Source organism: Alligator sinensis, unplaced genomic scaffold (genome assembly GCF_000455745.1).
Source record: "Alligator sinensis unplaced genomic scaffold, ASM45574v1 scaffold568_1, whole genome shotgun sequence".
In the NCBI taxonomy this organism is placed as follows: Eukaryota; Metazoa; Chordata; order Crocodylia; family Alligatoridae; genus Alligator; species Alligator sinensis.
Genome location: NW_005842637.1, coordinates 292390 through 301338, shown reverse-complemented (window position 1 = coordinate 301338; position 8949 = coordinate 292390).

Sequence of the window (8949 nt, the reverse complement as noted above, 5' to 3'; positions counted from 1 at the left end):
TGCTGATCTAAATCTAAGAGCAATCTCAGTAAGCATGCAAAATGGGAGAAGAGACATGAAAAAAGGCACTAGTGCTGAAATAAATCCCTTTAGTTCTTATTCAGCTTCTCTTGAATTTGGTATCACAGTGCAATTGTTTCCTTAAAATTGCTGTAGACCTAAAAGGTTTCAAAGTTCCTAATTTATATTTGCTTTAGTTTGTGCCATAAGTTTGAAAAATAACGTACATGTTTTATGCAGACTAGATAATAGCTAATAGACTGGATAATTACACCATGAAGATTGCAGCTTTGTGTGAACGAGGATGTAATACTTTAATATTTGAAAATTTCAAAATCATTACAAAGACATATGGGGATTTTATAGTATTTACTGTGCAGTATTTCTGAAGCCGATCTTATGAAATGCCAGACTTAACTGAAGTTATTGTAATCATGTCTCTATTTTGAAAAGAACCTGAACAAAATATGCATTATAAAGAAATAATGACAGAATAAATACATTCTATGATGGGAACTGGGGAATTGCTCAATTAAAATGTGTGTGTGTATTACAGCATTAGGAAATTATTAAGTGAACAGATGGCAGAGACTTCCCAGAGCTCTGGAAACTGTTCTTTACAGCATAAAAGCAAGGAAGGGGAAGCCACATGACATGCAGATATGGTCTGAATCAAACCTCATTCTTTGGCATGTTAGAGCTCTCGACTTGAATTTTGTACCTTGTGCCTAATGAGACTCTCAGGAGTCATACAAAAGTCATTTATTTCCTATTAAATTTCATACTGAGTTTACCAAAGACGCTGTTTCAGTTCTTCTAAAATTATTAAAAAATTGATTTAAATTCATGGAATAGTTTTAGCTATGAAAAAATAGGGTCGTAGGGCTAAATTAATATACTTGGATACTGTTTTTCCTTTTTTCTCAGTAGTCCAGCGCTTAGGAAGTTCACCCATGATGTTAGAGATACAAATTTAATTCCCACCTCTGCCAGTGTGGATCTGAATCCACATCACACAGTACTCAGTACAGTCAGTGCATAACAAGGGAGAGAAAAGAAAGCAGGTGTTCCTTTTTCCTGTTGACATCACAAATAACTGAGCATTCCCTGAACCAGAGACTAGAACTCAAGCGTCCCACTGCCTGGATGACTATTCCTCCACTAAGCTAGGGTTCACTCTTGTTCTCTTGCAGGTATCCCATGCAATGTGAAATAGCTCCAACAGGAGAGAACACAGGATCCCCATCTCAGAACATGCCATGCATGACAATTAGGATACTATCATGTGAGGTGGGGGGGTTCTTGTTCAAATCCCTATCCTACATGTATGTGAACTTGAAGTCCTAGGCCTCTGCGAAACGGCAGTGTTCCTTTTCGACTAGTGTTTCAACATTTCAACAGAACAGCATTTTGTTTAGAATTTTGTTTTGATTCGAAACTGCTGTTCCATTTTGTTCTGGATGAAACTTGCAGAAATAGTAGTCCCTTCTGAGGGCATGAAGTCTGCCAAGTTTCAAAGTAGATATGTGCAGGGGGTTCAGGGAAACTGCACCCCAAAATTTTGAAAGCAAACGCATCACGTGTATGTATGAAGCCACAGTGGAGTCAAAACTGCAGACCTGCTAACCCCTGCTGAGGCCACAATGCCTGCCAAGTTTCCAGGATATAGGTGTGGGAGTTTGGGGGAAACAGCACCCAAAATTTCTGAAAGCAAAACTCATATCACGTGTATGTGTTAAGCCACAGTGGGGTCAAAACTACAGATGTGCTAGCCCCTGTAGAGGCCACAAAGCCTGCCAAGTTTCAAGAAGATAGGTACAGGGGTTTGGGGGAAACTGTACCTCAAGCTGCGGACAAGCAAAACTCGTGACATGGGTGACACTGTGTGTGTTAAGTCTCAGCAAGGTGAAAGCTGCAGGCCTGCTAGCCCCTGCTGAGTCCACAAAGCCTGCCAGCTTTCAAGGAGATAAGTGCAGGGGCTTCTGGGTTTTGGGGCCCTGCACCTCTAGCTGCTGATAGGCAAAACTTGTGTCATGGGTGCTTGTGCAACTGTTTCTGTCTTGGGGCATGGGTGGGGGGGAAACTACTGCAGGCCTGGCTGCTAGGCCCTGCTGCAGCCACGAAGCCTGCCAGCTGTTAAGGATATAGGTGCAGGAGGGTTCTGGGGCCCTGCAACCCTAACTGCTGACAGGCAAAACTCACGACATTGGTGCTTGTGTTAGCTAGCTACTGTGTTATGCAATCAATCATGATTCACTCGGGGACCAGCTCAATACACAGTAGCTAGCAAGGATAATGAGTTAATGAGCAAGGATTAACACCTACAAAACAACAGACTAAGGAGAGGAAAGAATCAATACAGAGCCCGGAACTGCTTCTGCCCCAAGACAGAGACAGTCATTTGAACAAGCACCCATGTCACCAGTTTTGCCTGTCAGCAACTAGGGCTGCAGAGCCCCAGAACCCTCCTGCACCTAATTCCTTAACAGCTGGAAAACTTTGTGGCCTCAGGAGGGGCTAGCAGCCTGTAGTAGTTTCACCACCCCCTCCCCCCCATGCCCCAAGTCAGACACAGTTGCACAAGCACCCATGACACGAGTTTTGCTTGTCAGCAGCTAGAGGTGCAGGGCCCCAAAACCCAGAAGCCCCTGCACTTATCTCCTTGACAGCTGGCAGACTTTGTGGCTTCATCAGGGGCTAGTAGGCCTGAAGCTTTCACCCTGCTGCACCTTAACACACACACAGTGTCACCCATGTCATGAGTTTTGCTTGTCTGCAGCTTGAGGTACAGTTTCCCCCAAACCCCTGCACCTATCTCCTTGAAACTTGGTAGGCTTTGTGGTCTCAGAAGGGGATACCATTTCTGCAAGTTTCTTTTAAGTAAGGCCAGAAATGACAAAGTTAGAGGCAATTTAGTCCTTCCCCATTAAAGCCTATGGGCAAAATGTCGAAACAGTGTTGAAAGGGCGAATCGTTTCGACTTGCCTCATTTTCTTCCAAGGCTGTTTTGACTATATCTGTTCCATTTCAATTTTGCTGTTTCAATCTTGAAATGGGTTGAAACAGTATTGAAACAAAACTGGCGGCAAAATTTCGCACAGTCCTAGTTGAAACCACTATGTTATGCGCATCTTGAGGGGAAGGAGCTTCTTCTGTTGGAGCTGTAGCATTGTGCGGAAATATTTAAATAATAATTCTTTTCAACTCTCAGTCTTATTGACGCTGCCTGATGGTTACAACACTTGCCTGGGAGCCAATAGCAGTGAATGTTTCTTCAACAAAGAAATGCAACACAAACACAATTAGAGATAACTTCCTCCTCCGTTCTCCCCACACAATCTAATGATTTCAGTGTTTTCCTGTGAGGAAAGGGATATGGGTTCAAATCCTCTCAGGGAAAAGAGAGAATTGAACATAGATCTTCTATATCCTAGGTAAATGCTCCAACCACAGATCTTAGCAGGGAACTCTTCAGTAAACTAAATCACAAAAAGGAAGCTTATAAGAAGTGAAAACGGGAAAGCAACTAGAGAGGAATATAAGAGTATTGCTCCAGCATACAGGGATGAAGTCATGATGCCAAGGCACAACTGGAGTAGCAGCTAGCAAGACATATGAATGGTAACAAGAAGTGTTTCTACATGTCAGTAACAAGAGGAAGATCTGGGAAAGTGTGGGTCCCTTACTGAATGGGGGAGGCACCCTAGTGACAGATGATGAGGAAAAAGGCTGCAGTACTCAATGCCTTTTTCACCTCAGTCTTCACAGGCAAGGTCAGCTCTTACTACTGCACCTGGCAGCACAGTTTGGGGGGACCAGTCCCTGAGGCACTCTGATACTGGCTGCCAACTGAACATTGAGCCATTGATTACTACCCACTGAGCTCGATACTCCAGCCAGTTTCTATCCACCTTACAGTCCGTTCATATGGCACGTATTTCCTTAGCTTGCCTGTGAGACTGTTGTGGGAGACTGTATCAAAAGCCTTGCTAAAGTCAAGGTATACCACATCCACTGGTGCCTGTATCCACAAAACCTAGTTTAAAGCCCTCCACTCCAGGTTAGCGAGCCTATCTATGAAGATGCTCTTCCCCTCTTCATCAGGTGGATCTCATTCCTGCAAACCTTCTATACACACATCTGCTGTGAAGGGCAATGAAAGTTCTGCACCATTTATGTTTCACTTTGGTATATTTTGAAAACCTAAATGGGATTCCAGTAGTGTATAGCTTTTGTATGAGCCCTCTGCATGCAGGGCAATTTTACCCTAGAGGTGCACAAGAACACAAACTGAAAATCTGTCTTATGTTTTATCGAACATCCAATAAAACCATTGGAAAAATAATCTTTTAAAGGCATTGCATGCAGTTAAACCAAGTACATCTATGTATTTGAAGAACAGTGACAGAGTCATCTTACCATATATGGCAGAAGCTGTTTCTGACTTTAATTTAAACATTAAATACAAAAATGGGTACTGGAGCAAAATGCAAATGAACAGCACAATAATTCTATAATGTATAACTAAATAAAGCATATAGAAAACTAAGCCAGAGTTTGGTTCATATATTCAGTCTATAAGATATCAGGGAAAGGTAAAATAACCATTGTAACTGGCTTTAAAAATTAGGGTTACTTAATAATTTTCCAAATAGTGAATGCAGATGTGCTATTGATGATACAGGTAACATTTAAAAAAACACTTAAGTGGCCTAGGAATCTAACTCCCCTTTTCAATGCCTCAGTAGCAAACAGAAAACACAAATCTTAAGGTATGTTAAGGTATAAGATGAGAGACAAAACTGCAGTGACCCATCCATCAGGAACAAAATCATTAGATATAAAAACTGAACTGGACACTATGATAAATTCCACGTGTAACTGAAACTATAATCTAGGTATTTATTTTAGCCTAAATAAATGGTTGTAATTGAAACCCAAATAAGCAAGCATATGCATTGATCCATAGGATTTAAATACAGCCATAAAATATCAACATTATACAGTGAAAGCTGCTGAAGAAATGGCAACCAAGCTGGAATATGAAATTCCAGTGAGACCATCACAGAGGCTAGAAGAGGGAGTTAATTGCTTTTGACAAAACAACCTATTCACTGTTAATTGAATACTACTCTAAATTCATAGATGTTTCAAAAGTAACAAACTCAAACAGCAGAACAGTGATTATACTTATCACATTACACTTTGCAAGGAATAGAATACCAAAGGTTTCCACTGCTCTGTACAGTGACCAAATTTCTAGTGTAGATTTTTCAGAGGTCAGCTAAAACCTTCTATTGGAGCACATAGCCTTCTCACCAAAGAGAACTAGCAGAGCTGTGAAAGAGTCACTTAGAAAGTGTAAAATATCTTTAGAGAAAGGAAAAACATGGTAATAAAAATCTTATTTTATTGAACAGCTATTAAGGCTCTTTCGCTATAATTAGTTGTATCTATACTGCTCTATTTGATTGCAGGAAGGAGAGTTTCTTAAACTGCATTGTTAGACTTCTGAGGCACGTGTACACATGACACCATTACCATGCACACATAACGAAAATGTCACTTTGTGTAGCTTAATGGCATCACACTGTACATGTGCAAGAGTTTTGGGGGGTTCTAAATGAGTTTGCATCACTAAAATTGAAATTAAAACTCACCATTTTAATTTAGGAGCAGTCCTAGCTGGCAGGGGGCTCTGGGGGTCAGCTTGCCAGCCCAGGGCTGCTTCCTGCACCCAGTTCAATGTGCTGTGGAGGGGCTGTCTGGGGCACAAAGGTGCTTTAGTGTAGGGCTAGCCAGCAGGTAGCCCCCACACTGAAGCACCCTCATGCCCCAGATAGCTGGGGCAGTGTCTACATGTGTGCTGAAGAGTAAAAAAATATCTGCAGCAGTTTGATACTTTCATTTACAAATACTATCCTGCTGCAGAGTTAATTAGTTTACTTCAGCCAAACAGGGACACATGTGTAGACAAGTGACATTTACTGAGGAGCTAATTCGTCAACTCTGCAGGAAATGTCTCATATACATGGGCCCACGGGTCAATAAAATTATGCCATGGTTAAATTTGGTTCATAACTGTAGTATATAAATGCACATAGACAATACATTTCAAACATTAATTAATCTTTACATACATTTATTTTCTACTTCTGTACAAATGGGGAAACTGAGCCGCAAGGGGATAGAAGTTACTTTACATTAATGCCCCTTCATATCATACTGATATGGATCCCATAGGCATAAAGGTGACTTAGTGTAAATGAGAAGCAGATCCTAGAGAATACATTTTGCCTACCCAATGATACATCAAATCAGCTGCAAGTCTGGTATTACAACTTAGTCGACAGCCTTATTTATCAGGGCCATACCATCTTTGCTTATGGTTGGACTGACAGCAACACAATCGCTACCTAGTTGACAAACCACATAGACAGTTGGTCAATTGCCCTTAAGTTAGTTCTGTTATTGGCAAAGCAGAGTCATAAGCAAGGAATCATCTTGCAGTTGTTTAAGCCATTTATGCCCCAGTGCATCCCTAACAATGAGAAATGGACTCCCAGCAATAACTTGTCAATTTGAAAAATCCCTTCTTATTTCAGAAATCATCTTGTTCTGAGTTTATCCATTTGTCATTACAAGGCAGAACCAGTCCTGCAGCTAGCACTTTAACATCAAGCTTCTGTTAAATGGGGGAAGGAAAGGAAAAAAATCTAGATGAGACTATGGCAGAGAAGCAGGACAATGTCATTGCTATCATGGCATTCGTTTCCAAAAATAATAAAGTAGAAAGCTGCCATCTTGAGACCCTCAAGTCAGACCTAAGAACATTCTAATTCTTTAACAAGAAGAAGCAAGCATTTCCATGTACCTTTTTGCTAAATGCTTTTTAAGGGATAGATATTTACATCCTTACAGTGACTGGTGTCATCAGCTCACAACTTTAATACTATTTAGGTACTAACCAGAACAAGTCACTTAAATATCTTTGAGGATCTGGATCCCCAAGACATCTCAGAAAGATGAGAACCATGGTTCACCTCTTCTAAACCACTGATGAAAAGTTCATGCTTCTATATCACAATATATTATTTTTCTCTATTTCCCCTTTTGGGGACAGATTTTCTTATTTAAGTTAGGGACAGACATTATACATAAACTGGTTTAAGTGATCAGAAACCAGTTCAAACCTGTAACAGAACATAACTTCAGTGCACAGTTTAAAAATGGCTGAAACTGATTTGAGATAAAACTGGTTGAATGGAGAATCAGACTTAACTCATTGAGCTCAAACCAGTTTATGCAACTTCTGTCCCAGACCCCTTCCTGGTTTAAGTTAAACCAGAGTTCCTCAGCATCCTTGGATGCTTTCTGGGCTATGCTCTCTGCTCCAACAGAGCAGTGCTGGCCCCACCTTCCTGCTCCATAGTCAAAGCAGGGACAAGCAGGGGCAGAGGCCTGGCCAGACGCTGGCCTTGGAAGGGAGCAGGGAAGAGATCCATTCCCCACCTCCCTCCCCTGTCCCACCAACATGGACTTGCATTTCTCCACTGACTGCTCCAGCAGAAGGGGCATGGCCAGCCCCAGCAGTATCCTAGAGTAAACTGGCCAGGGAGGGGGTTGAATTCCCCCTTCCCTGTCCCATGGACCTGACACAGGGTCTGCTGGGTGCTCCTCCCTCACTGCTGCAGCATGGCTGCTTTAGGCAGGTGGGGGAAGGAAGGGGAGTTACTCCCCCATTTCCCTTCAGGGGACCATAGCAGGGTCTTCCAGTCCTGAATGGTGCTGCTCTCTCCCTGCGAGGGTCAAGCAGTGTGATAAGCCCCCTCCTGCCCCCTTCACCAGACATCAGAGGGAAGGGGGAATAATCCCCCTCCCTGCCCCCCCCACCTAAGGGGCTCTGACAGGTGGGCTCTTGCCTTGCCCCCACCCTTGCTGCTGGAGCAACAAGAGGCAGGGGCCTAGATGGGGGCAGCAGCCCTTGCCATGCTGCCTGGGGAGTGTAAGCCTCTTCCTGGTGTGGGGGGCACAAGCAGTGGGTCAGAGCTGCCATGCACTGTGGGGGACAATTGGTGGCACTAGTGCTCAGAGGGGGCCATAGCCCCCATACCCCCTAGCACTGCCACTCCCCCTGCACAGTCCATGGCAGCTTTCCCCACCCTACAGCACAGCCCCATAATGGGAAGACTCTCACACCACAGGGCACCTTGAGAGGAGCTGCTTCCCCAGTCACAGTCCCTCCGAGGCTCTTTCCACATCAGTGGGGAGAGTAGGGAGGGGGGTTACTTCCCCCCTCTGTTCCCTGGGGTCCACAATGGGGTCTGCCCATCTTGACTGCCACCAGCCATGCCCCCACTTCTGCCACCAGCCATGCCCCCTCAACCAGATGCCAGAGGAAGCGGGGAATAACCCTCCTCCCTGGTCCCCCACCTAACAGGCCCTGCCAGCTGGGCTCTGTCCATACCCTACTCCTTCCGCTGGAGTGGCAAGTGGGAAGAGACCATGGCGGGGTCAGCAGCGGTGCTAGGGAGTTTTGAGGGACTATCCCCCCCTGAGCCCTGGTGCTGCTGCTTGCCCTGAACAGTCTGCAGCAGTTCTGACCCCTGCCCATAGCCCCTCCCAGGGAGAGGCTTACGCTTCCTGGACACCAGGACAGGGGCTGCTGTCCTTGTCAAGATCACTGCCCCCTCGTCGCTCCAGTGGCAGGGCAGGGGCATGACCAGAGGCTGGCTGGCAGGAGAACAGGGAGGGGTGTTATTTTCCGCTGCCTCTGGCATCTGGTGGAGGCAGCAGGAAGGGGCTTATCCCTCCACTCACCCCATGCAGGCAGCAAGTGTTGGTGGCAGCAATCAGGGTGGGCAGATCCTGCTGCAGTGCCCTGAGGGCTGACAGGGAGGAGAGGGAATAACCTCCCTCTCTGCCCCCTCTGCCTCAGAGGGACATGCC